Below are 11,296 nucleotides of genomic sequence, written 5' to 3' on the forward strand. Positions count from 1 at the left end.
TTCTAGCAATTGAAAAATTGAAAGAGGTAATGGTGGGCATCATTGCAGTAAAGCTTCCCTTGTTTCAAGGTCAGTTTCAACTACAAGATGTGATTTATTTTCTTGAGCATGGTGAGGCACCTACACATATGAGTAAGAGTGAGAAAAGGCGGCTGGCTACTAAGGGCACTGAATACCACTTGATAAATGATGTGTTGTATTGCAAAGGAAAGGATGCAGTGCTTAGAAGGGTGCCAACAACAAAGGAGATTATGGATGTGATTAAGAGCTGCCATGAGGGGGTTTGTGGTGGCAGACATTTTGCTCAAGAAATAACTAGCAGAAAGATTCTCCAAGTCGGTTTTGTGTGGCCTAGTCTACATCGAGATGTAGAACATTGCTGCCGCACTTGTGATGATTGCCAAAAGGCCGGACCACAAGGAAGCTAGTGCATGAGGAACAAAATCCCATAACTACATATGGCCCATTTGAGAAATGGGGGATTGATGCAATAGGGCCACTCCCACGAACTCAGTCTAGCAAGGAATACATCATAATGGGTGTGGACTACATGACGAGGTGGGCAGAAGGTTCAGCAACTAGTAGGATCACAGCCCAAGAAGTGGGGAAATTTGTGTTTGAAAACATTTGTTGTAGGTTTGGAACACCTTTGGAAATTATCTCTGATCGGGGTCCTGGTTTTAGGGCCAATCTAGTGGGGGAGCTAATGGAAAGGCTAAAAATCAAGCTCAGGCATTCTATTCCCTACTACCCACACTGTAATGGTTTGGTTGAAAAAGTGAATGGGCTGATTTGTAAGATAATTACCAAGCAAGTACACATGCACCCCAAGAACTGGGATAAAAAATTGAGTGTAGCTCTTTGGGCCTATAGGACTTCATTCAGAACCTCACTTGGCTATACTCCATTTCACCTTGTCTATGGCCAAGAGGCTTTGCTTCCTATAGAGGTAGAACCGGCCAGCTTACGTGTTGTAGTAGCCGGTCGAGAGAAGAATCAAGATAAGAAGTTAAAGGAAAGGATCTTGGATCTAGAGAGACTGGAGTTAGACAGAGAAGCAGCAGTCTAACACTATTCCATGTAGGCTAAAGAGAGGAGAAAGACATTTAATAAGAAGCTGGCTGGCAAACACATAAGAGAAGGATGACTTGTGCTATGCTATGATAACCACTTTGATAACATAAAGGATACTAAACTTGTGTTCAAGTGGGAAGGGCCATTCATGGTCATAAGGAGATATCCAAATGGCAGTTATAAGCTTGGTGACATGGATGGGAGAGATCACAAGACAAGGGTAAATGGATGGTGACTCAAGCCTTATTTTCAAAGAGACAGGGACACTTTGGAGCACTCATTTGATGAAGAGCCACCAATGAGGAGGTGCAGTCCTCCCTGCTCTATTGGACCATCATTAGTAAGCTAGAGGCATTAATGCCTCTAGCCTAAGGGGAGGGCTAATGATCCGGGTTTTTTACCAACCAGATTTCTACCACAAAATTTGGCCAAAACCCCTATCAAGAACCTTACCATATCACTTTGGGTTTACTCTTCAAGCGCTAGGTATGCTACATTGCTTCTCGATTATGATAACTCTAGTAAATGGAAAAAACAAGTTCTTAGGAGGGATGTCAATGTAAAGGGTAAAAGGGATGGTTATCTTAGTGAAGATGGAAATGGATTACATCTAGGAGTTGAGTGAGTACATAGATTGTTCAAAGGACTAGTCTCCAACTACACGTGGGTTCCGCCTGCATCACTAAGATTTGAAATCTATCACCATCATTAGAGGACATCTCACCCTAGTACACAAGTCAATATCCACATCATGGTGTCATTTGGATCTTACACAAAAGCTTACAAGCATGGACCCCTTTTGTCACATGCTTATATGTATTTATATATATATAAGGAACTAAAGTCAAAGTATCTTTTGGAAGCCGCTTTTTATAATCTCAATAACTCCCAAGGAAAAGCGAATTTCAAGAAAATTCTCGCGTTCCCCAATCAATTTCGACCTAGTCTACAAAGTTGCATAAGAAACTTTTTTGAGATTCTTCACCGATTTGAAGTTACAAAGACACAGACTGCTAGCTACATGCAATTTTCTTCTCTCTTTCACCACATCAACTTTTCATTCTATCATTCTTGTAAATATATTATAATAATGTGCTTTGGGCACCCACCTCTTGTAATCTAGCTCCCTTTCTCTATTTTGTCTACCACCACTCTTGGCTTCTTGCATGATGACCAAGGTGGGGACTTGTCCCATCCACTATTCTCCATATTTTCAAAGATGCCATACATCATCTAGGATTATGTTAATAAAGAAGATTAGCTTAATCTAATCTCTCATGGAGGCTATATAAGGAGCCCATGGAGATGCAAAGAGGAGAATGACAATGACAAGCACATGAGAGCACTCTAGAATACCCTCATGCTAGTCCATCTCTTTGAGGTAAGCTATGAGTGAGTTCTTTTACTATGTAGCATAATGGCAAGCTTCCTCTACCTCTTCTCCTAATGGCAAGCTTTCTCTACCTCTTCTCCTCTTGTCTCCCTCTCTTCTCATCTTCTCATTCCATGAATATATAATGGCAAGCCTACTCTACCTCTTCTCCTCTTGTCTCCCTCTCCTCTCATCTCTCTCTCACACACATTCTATTATGGTGTCTAGTACATATATTCTCTATTGTGAAGTTGTATCTTGGTTCTTTTGATTCTCTTTGAAAAAAGGGATGTACTAGCCCATCCTCCCTTTGGCTAGGTGGTGCCCCTCTTTAGTTCTCTTAGTGAGGATTGGAGGTTGGATGGGTAAGAGGCAACCCATTCATCATTTCAGTCCTCAATATATTATGAATATATTAATAATTATAAATGATAAAAAATACCTTCAATTGTAGGATTTTAATTTGAAGGTTCTATCTTGCATTTTTTTGAACATGTTGTTAATTGATAACTTCTCACGTTGTGCTTACTCAAGCAAATGTTTCTCATATAGTCCTGCATTCTTTAGATGTAGACACTCCTCACTAGACTTCTATCTTACTTGACTTACTTCTTGCCCATCAACAATGGCTTTTTCATATACCTTCCCTACATGCTTCTCTATAGTGTCAATTTTGAGTTGAAGCGTGTAATCACCTCCCTTTTTCCATGAGCAACTAATACATCGAGCCTTTTTTGGAATAGAATCATCAATTGGTATAACTAGCTCAATGAATGGAAATTTACTAACCCAATCTAGCTGAAATGTATGCTTTGCAAGGCTCCAAATTCTTTTATTTTCCTTCTCACTAGCTTGTGTACTTTTCAAGGAACTTGACATCTCTCCTTCATTTGTTTGTATAGGTGTACATGGAGCATTTTGTAGAGTTGGTGTAACTTGTGTTTCAACTACTCCAACTATAGTGGCACAAATTTGTTGATCTCGTGCTATTTGATATGGCATTTCAGTCTCATTATTTGCTTCATTTCCAAGAATATATGTATCTGGTTAATTTTTTGATGTCTGCGAATCATTTATAACATTTGTGGTTGCAGGGGTATTTATTGGATGGCCGAAAAATGTTGTAATATCTCCCTTTGAAACCTCACAAATTTTTTGTTTATTTAATGTATCCATGCCTGCAGAAAAACACACAAAACATTACATAAGATTTTGTTTCTTCACAATGCTACTACAAAATTACATTAGCTTTTAAAGAAAACCGATTGCACATAAATCCAAATATAACTTGAAAATCAAAGAAACATACAAACAATAACCACTTAACTATGACTCACAAAAGATTGGCTTCAAGCTTTTAAAGAAACATATAAACCATTACCAACTTAACCAAGGCCCATAAAAGATTGGTTTCAAGTCTTTAGATTAAATCACCTTGTTTGCAACAAGGAACAACATGCTTAAATGTGTGCACATACACATCCTTGCACATTTTGTACTAGTTGCATATAAAAGCAAAATTAACTTGAAATGGAGAGAAACATATAGACCATTACCAACTTAACTATGACCCATAAAATATTGGTTTCAAGCTTTTAGATTAAAACATCTTATTTGCAAGGAATAGTGCACACACACACACACACACACACACACACACACACACACACACACACACACACACACACACACACACACACACACACACACACACACACACACACACACACACACACACACACACACACACACACACACGCATATACACATACATCATTGCACATTTTTAAAAACCTTACTAAATAATGACACTGACTCAATGGAGATAAAATGCGATATGGTTAATAATTTGATATCCAAGTTTATCATGGAATTAATCGCAAAGTAGCTATCAAAGTTGATAAAAATCTCTTAGTGGTTCTAGTGACTATGAAATTTTTTAAGTGTTACCTTTATTAAGTGCATTATGATAAGCATTGTGATCTATGATGTAAATATTAAGATATGATTATTCGCACTCATAAACCTCGTGTATGCATTAGAATACTCACTAGTGCTTCATGTTTGCTAACTAGAAACAATTTATAGATATAAAATCTTCACCGTGATATAAAACATGACACAGTGCAAATATTGAATTTCAAAACTTGAAAAAGCCATCAATCATACAAAAAAAATCGTGAATAATATAGACACGCAATCTTGGAATAATTACTCCTAACAATTAAAAGCACTTAACTAACTAAATCTATAGGCACCAATTACGAGTCCCATTCCGTGGAGTATAGAGTTTTACAAAGTTGCCAATCTTTTCAAGACATGTTTGGATTCACAAGTCATGGAAACTCCAAAAAAAGATACATTGTTTTACAAAATGCAAGTAGAGATTGTGGGAGTTGGGTTACTCAAAAGGGGTGAGCTAAGATAGGACCAAGCTCTACAAGGGGTCTCTGTGCCTTTGTAGGATCAATCCCACACTCTATCCTCAAAAATTCGTCGAGGTCTGCAAAGGATATACGTGCAACCCTATTATCTACCAACATGCGATCACTTGCCTTTAACTCTATCAAATGCATGATCACTTCATCTGGGGCATCCCTTGGCTTTCTGCACAACCACACGTTTTGGCCTAGGCACCAAAACTCAACAAGACATATGATAATCCAGCCAATTGCATACACATTAGACTCCTTGCTATAGGTAGATTGGCACAGTGGGTCGTAGATCTCAGGTGTAATCTAAGGTCATCTTCTCCTTTCCAACTCTCCTTTCTGCCGACGCTCATCTATGAGGTGCATGGGATCATTTGGACCACCACAGTGTATTGCTGATCTTGTCATGCTAGAAATGAGCATTAGACCCCAATTTATGATGCCAGCCCTAGGGATGTTTTCTTTGGTAAAGTCTAGTACCATGTTCTTAGCATGCAAGTTTGAATGGATGATGTCGGCACTATGTACGACCTTCATCCCATCCACTAGTGCATGAATAATATTCGTCATATTATTGATAATGCCCACAATCCTAGCTTTCGCCTTTGCATTGGGCACCTTGTTCGGATTAGGGCTGAATCCCACTGATGTCTTGCTCAAGCACTCGATTGTTCTTCTATATCTACATTCCTTGAAAGGAACCCACATCAATACATCATTCAATGTACCACCATTGAATAAGGGGAAGACTGTAACCCAAGGGGGCTCAAAAGTGAAGGCAATGCATCACACAATTGATGCATTGACCTTTTGCATCCCACTCTCCACTTGAAATTGTTGTAACTTGGCATTATTAAATCCCTTGTACATTTTGACACAAAATTTCAAATTTGAAGGAAAATAACTTATGTTATCTATTGTGGCTTCCATACACTACCCGAAGGAGCCTTCACCGATGTCTCTGCTTGGCTTGATTGCATAAAAAGGAATGCCAATTGTTGGTGCACATTGGTGATTCCTCAATGTCCACCACATAATTCTTGTCCCCGACAAATCATTTTGTTGTCCTATAGAACTGGGACTAGGACTTGCACCTATTGTAGTCTTCAAACGCTTTGGTAGAGAGGAGGCACCAGACAAGTCATTCACTCGCTTTGAACATACCACCTCCTCTCTCCACTTTGTGTTCCATAAGGCCAATTTCTCATTTGATACAAATGATGGTGCTAACTCCCTAAGATCTTCAAGCATCTTAGGTGCATTTCTGAGCAATGTGCGACAAAGATGCAAGTTTTTCTCAGGATCCATGACTGCATTAGTAACTAAGTGTGAAAGCCCTTGTTCCTGTAACAAGGCACGCATAGCTATACATGCTCGATTGCAAAAATTGATAAATGTAACATCATTGCTATTAATGAGTGATATTTTCTCTTATGTATTGGATGATATGGCCTCTATTAAGCAAATGCGGAGTGCTTTGGCAACGTTAAGAGCCATCTCAACAAGGCCAATTCCCCCAATCTCTGACAAAGGAAAAAAAGCATATAAGCATGGCACTCGAGACCTTGCCTCCAAATCATAAGCTAGACTACATCACTTGAATAAAAGCATTTGATATACAATCCTTTTTTAAAAACAAATTTACATGATACCAATATTTGATAATACTAGTATTGTAGACTTCAATTGAGTTAAAATTACATGATATCATTTAGACGTTGAACAATGAAGATGCAACATAGATTGCATCAAGTTGTTTTCTCATAAAAGCATAAATACAAAAAAAGATTGCTAGATTTTTAAAGATCTACACACGCGAGGACACTTTATGGTCGAGTGTACGACCTAAATGCCCATCCCATCAAGCAACACCAAATAACTAGCATGTAGGACATTATATAGCCGAAAACATGACCAAATGACCATCACTTATTTATTCATTTGTAGCCCATCAGGACACTATCTAGCCAAATTCACGACCAAGTGCCAGTGGGTCCAATATAGCAACTCGTAGAAAACCAAGAACCGTCACATTTCATTTGGATGCGACTTCGTGTGGACCATTTTCAACTCATACTAGCTTTGGGCGTTCATTTGTGCTAGAGGTCATCCAAGAAAACCTTCTCTCAGTTCATGACCCTCTGACAAGAAAGTGGCATGCCCTTGATATACCATCTTTTTCATGGTTCGTGACCTTCGGGAGTCTAACTATGGCCCACACAATGGACATGCATAATAACCTAAGGTAACAGACCTGTCCCAACACCTCTATTTAGTGAACATAAACTTGAACAAGCTATGATAGATATGACCAATGAGAATGGAAGCCTACTTACCTGAGCACTCCTCGAATCCCAGAAAGTCATGCATGGTCCACATGAGAATGGCTCATATATTGGCGAACCTCCGACCATCATGCTTTCTCATATCTTCCACAGCGACCCCCTCCTCCCACAAAATCTTAAGCTCATCGACTAATGGATGGAGATAGGCGTCCATATTCTTGACTTTATAGCATTTGGGAATGAGCAAGCTAAGGATCAGGTGTCCTTTCTTCATAGAAAGCATGGTGGGATGTTTTAGTTAACAAGGACTACATGCTACACACTTTAAGATATTGAGCGGAGACCGAATGGGTTCACACCATCCACAGCAAGACTAAGTCGATGGCTATCATGCAAAGTCTAGAAAGGTAGTCAATGTGGCTCCATGCAAGTGAATCCACTAAAATTTATTGGACTCCATCTGTGGATCTATTCTGTGCATGCCAAATTGTCAAGCTTGCCATGCCCAACGTATGAAATATGTGAAGTATATGAGGGATAAGTGAAAAGTGTCTAAGAACTTTCTAAGGGATGGTTTTCCCTTGCAAGTCCTATCAACACCTGTGAGCACCACACTTTGGACATGTCTCCATAGTCTCATACTCTCCTCGAAACAGCACACAATCGTTGACACATGCATGGATGTTATTGTAGTTCATACCAAGCTTTCGTAAAACTTGTCATGCATCATCACGAGACTTAGGCATGGTATTTCGAGGTGGTAATATATGATACTATAGCAACCTAAAAATAAATCATAAAACACCTTGAAAAAGTACAATTGTTTTTTATAATGGTGTCGAAAAGAAATCAACGAAGCGTACATAGAAGGTACCTGAACAAATCGGTTACACTGGCATCGCTCCATCCGTATTTTGCTTGCACACTTAGGAGTGTAAGTAGTGTCTTTAGGTGAGATACTTGGCACCCATCATATAATGGTATGGACTATTCTTCTCTAAGTGGATTAGATGTCTTGGTATCCATGGGCATCAATGCATCGATCATTTCCTCCATCTCAAGCTCCAAGATTATAGGAAAGTTTGAAAGGCTGCATGTCTCCTCTAGTATTGACGGTATAGACTAGGTAGTGCCTTCCAAGTGGTGGATTGGCTCAAGAACTCCATCCATCGCATGCCCATGAACTCTTCTAACTAGCCGCAATAGGTGCACTCCTCCTTGGGATGAGACCTCACCTCCCTATATAAATTTTACAGTCATATCCAATGTTGTTGTATATGATATTCAATTAGTTTGCGAATATAATGCATGATCGATACACACTTTTCTTACCATTTGCTCAAAGTTTGAGATCATCTAATCAATGATCTTCGATTGAAACTCACCAAAGCATCGTACATGTTCTATAAAAAAGCAACACTTTCGTTTGATTACCAGCTTGCATTGAGAGCAAGGACATGGGACACACTGATTAAGATATATCTCACAATCTTGAACATCACGACCTTCATCGTTTTCCATTTTGTCTACGTTACGACAAACAATTTGTTTTTGTTCTCGTTCTCTTTTTCTTTCCGAATTTATTTGAGAAGGGATTTCTTCTCTCATAGCTCAACAAAAGTAACGTCAACTGTCATCTTGGTTTTCTCCTTATTTCTTTGATTCTCCCCCTTTCTTTGCACATTTCTTTGTACTCTTTATTTTATGTTCTCTCCCATTTATCTTTCTTTCTCTCTCTCTCTTTCTTTGTTGCCCCTCTCTTTGTTTCTATCCACCCCCTTATGTTTTCTCACTCATTCTCCTCTCTCCCTCCCTCTGTCCCCCTCTCTTTGTTTTTCTCTACCCCCTCTTGAATGACTATAGTCTTAATAAGTGATTAGTTTAGGCAAGGAAGTGGTGGCTTTTGAGGAAGACACCTCTCGCTCTCCAAATTTGTCATATGTTCGATGTGTCGTATGCTAGGTCTAAAAAGCTTGTTGCCTAATTTGTCATTGTTGGCTAGTAAGGCTTATTTAGTGATGTGGTCTTTGTTGCATGGTGTGTAAGCTTTAGAATATTTTTTATGATAAGGTCCTTTTCACAGTGTATTTCTTTTGTCTTAGCTATGATTGTAGGGGTTTCTAGAGTCAGTCTAGTATTTGGTCTCTCTATTTTTTAAATTTCTTTATGTATTTTGTGAGTTATTTTTTTGATTCATTTCTTTATGTATCTTGTGTTCCTTTGTTAGAAATTTTCAATTTTACTAACTTGCAAGTGTATGTAGGTGCACCATGAACAACTAGGCTTTTGTTTTCCACAATCAATGTGATTCAATATAAATGCAAGTATCTTCATGATGATGGTGCGTAGTCACTTTTGATGACCTAGCTGCATGAGGTTCAAGGGCTTGACTATCACTATTAGTGCTACCTCCACTCAAGTTTTTCTTACCAAATGGTTCCAAGTGAGCTTAAAAACCATTTTAGGTTGACTACTCAAGTTCACCTCTCGAGGTATGAAGTAAGCCTTTAGCACTTACTTTAGAAGTGAGCACATCAGAAGTGTTGGCATAATCTCTTTTGCCTCTATCTAGCACTCTGAAAACACTCCTAAAGGTGTCCAAACAAGTGGGTTGAGTTGAGCTTCACGTTAGTGAAGACTTGGTTACTCCCCAAGTGCAATGGTCCTTGTGACGTGTCAAGGTGTAGGGAGTCTCTTTCACCAAGCTTTTAACCATGAAATGTCCTCTTGCATTACTACGGTCTCTCTTTGTTTTTCTCTAACCCCTCCTGTTTTCTCATTAATTCTCCTCTCTCCCTCCCTCCCTTTCTCTCTCTCTTTTTCTCTCTTTCTTTTTTATGTTTCATGTTTATTCCCTTTCTCTCTCATTCTTTCTTCCTTTTCTTTTCTTCTTCTCCCTCTCTCATTTCTTCTCTTTCTCCCTTAATGCACCTCATTCTTAACAAAAGAAAAACAAAAGAAAAGGAGAAAGAACAAGAGAAAAACAAGAGGGAGCAATGTACTCACTGCAAAAACTCGAAGATGGATTCTTTGTCTCCTCTTCACCCTTCATACACTTCCTCCTCTTCTTCACGGACAACGATGTAACGGTGGTGACGGTGGAAAGAAGCTTGTCAAGATTGTGGGAGAGAAGGAAGGAGTCTCACTTGTAGCTTTCTTGCTTGCACAATGGGGGAATACACACAGAGGTGGAGGCTGAAAACAGTTTTCCTCTTCTTAGTTGTGTAAGCCAAAAGAACTCACATACAAAGAAATAGAAGAACCCTATATATGGGTCTCAAACCAAACTCAACTAACTAAGGTGGCATACTAACTGAGCCACGAACTAGAGTAGATAAGGATAGCTATCATCTAGCTATTATTCATGGGCGGTGTACCAACCGCATCTGCAACTGACAAGTCGGTGACATAAATGCACAATGGTCATCCTGGCATATCACGAGTGGAGCTCGATATCTCAACACTCCCCCTCGAGCTCAATCCCAATTCCTGCACACCAAGCAGGTCTCTGAACTTGTGCAGCTTCTCTGCGCCCAATGCCTTCGTAAATATGTCAGCTACCTGATCCTCTGTGCTGACATAAACTAGATCAATAAGACCTAGTAAAACCCTATCTCGCACATAGTGATAACGCACCTCAATGTGCTTTGTTCTAGCATGATAGACTGGGTTATTTGCCAAGTGTATACTACTCATGTTATCACAATAAATGACAACTGGCCCATCTGTAGGCTGATGCATATCATAAAGTAGCTTATGCAACCAAGCTACCTCACATGCAGCCATTGCTGCGCCCCTGTACTCAGCCTCTATGCTAGACAAGGCAACTGTAGGCTGTTTCTTGCTGCTCCAAGTCACTGCAGCACTCCCAAAAGAGAACACATATCCACTGGTAGATCGTCTATCAGAAATGCTACCAGCCCAATCAGCATCAGTGTATCCATGCAACTGTATCTGAACCCCAGTCTCATAAAATAGTCCATACTGCAATGTGGACTTCACATACATGAGTATGCGTCTAGCCGCATCCAAATGCGGTTTCCTTGGAGCCTGCATAAACTGACTTACCAAACCAAGAGCATAGCTCAAATCTGGCCTGGTAATAGTCATATAAATCAAGCTTCCTACTATGC

This window comes from Lygodium microphyllum, chromosome 13 (assembly GCF_053477565.2).
Source record: "Lygodium microphyllum isolate KBCC chromosome 13, Lygodium_microphyllum_v1.1.10, whole genome shotgun sequence".
Lineage (NCBI taxonomy): Eukaryota > Viridiplantae > Streptophyta > Polypodiopsida > Schizaeales > Lygodiaceae > Lygodium > Lygodium microphyllum.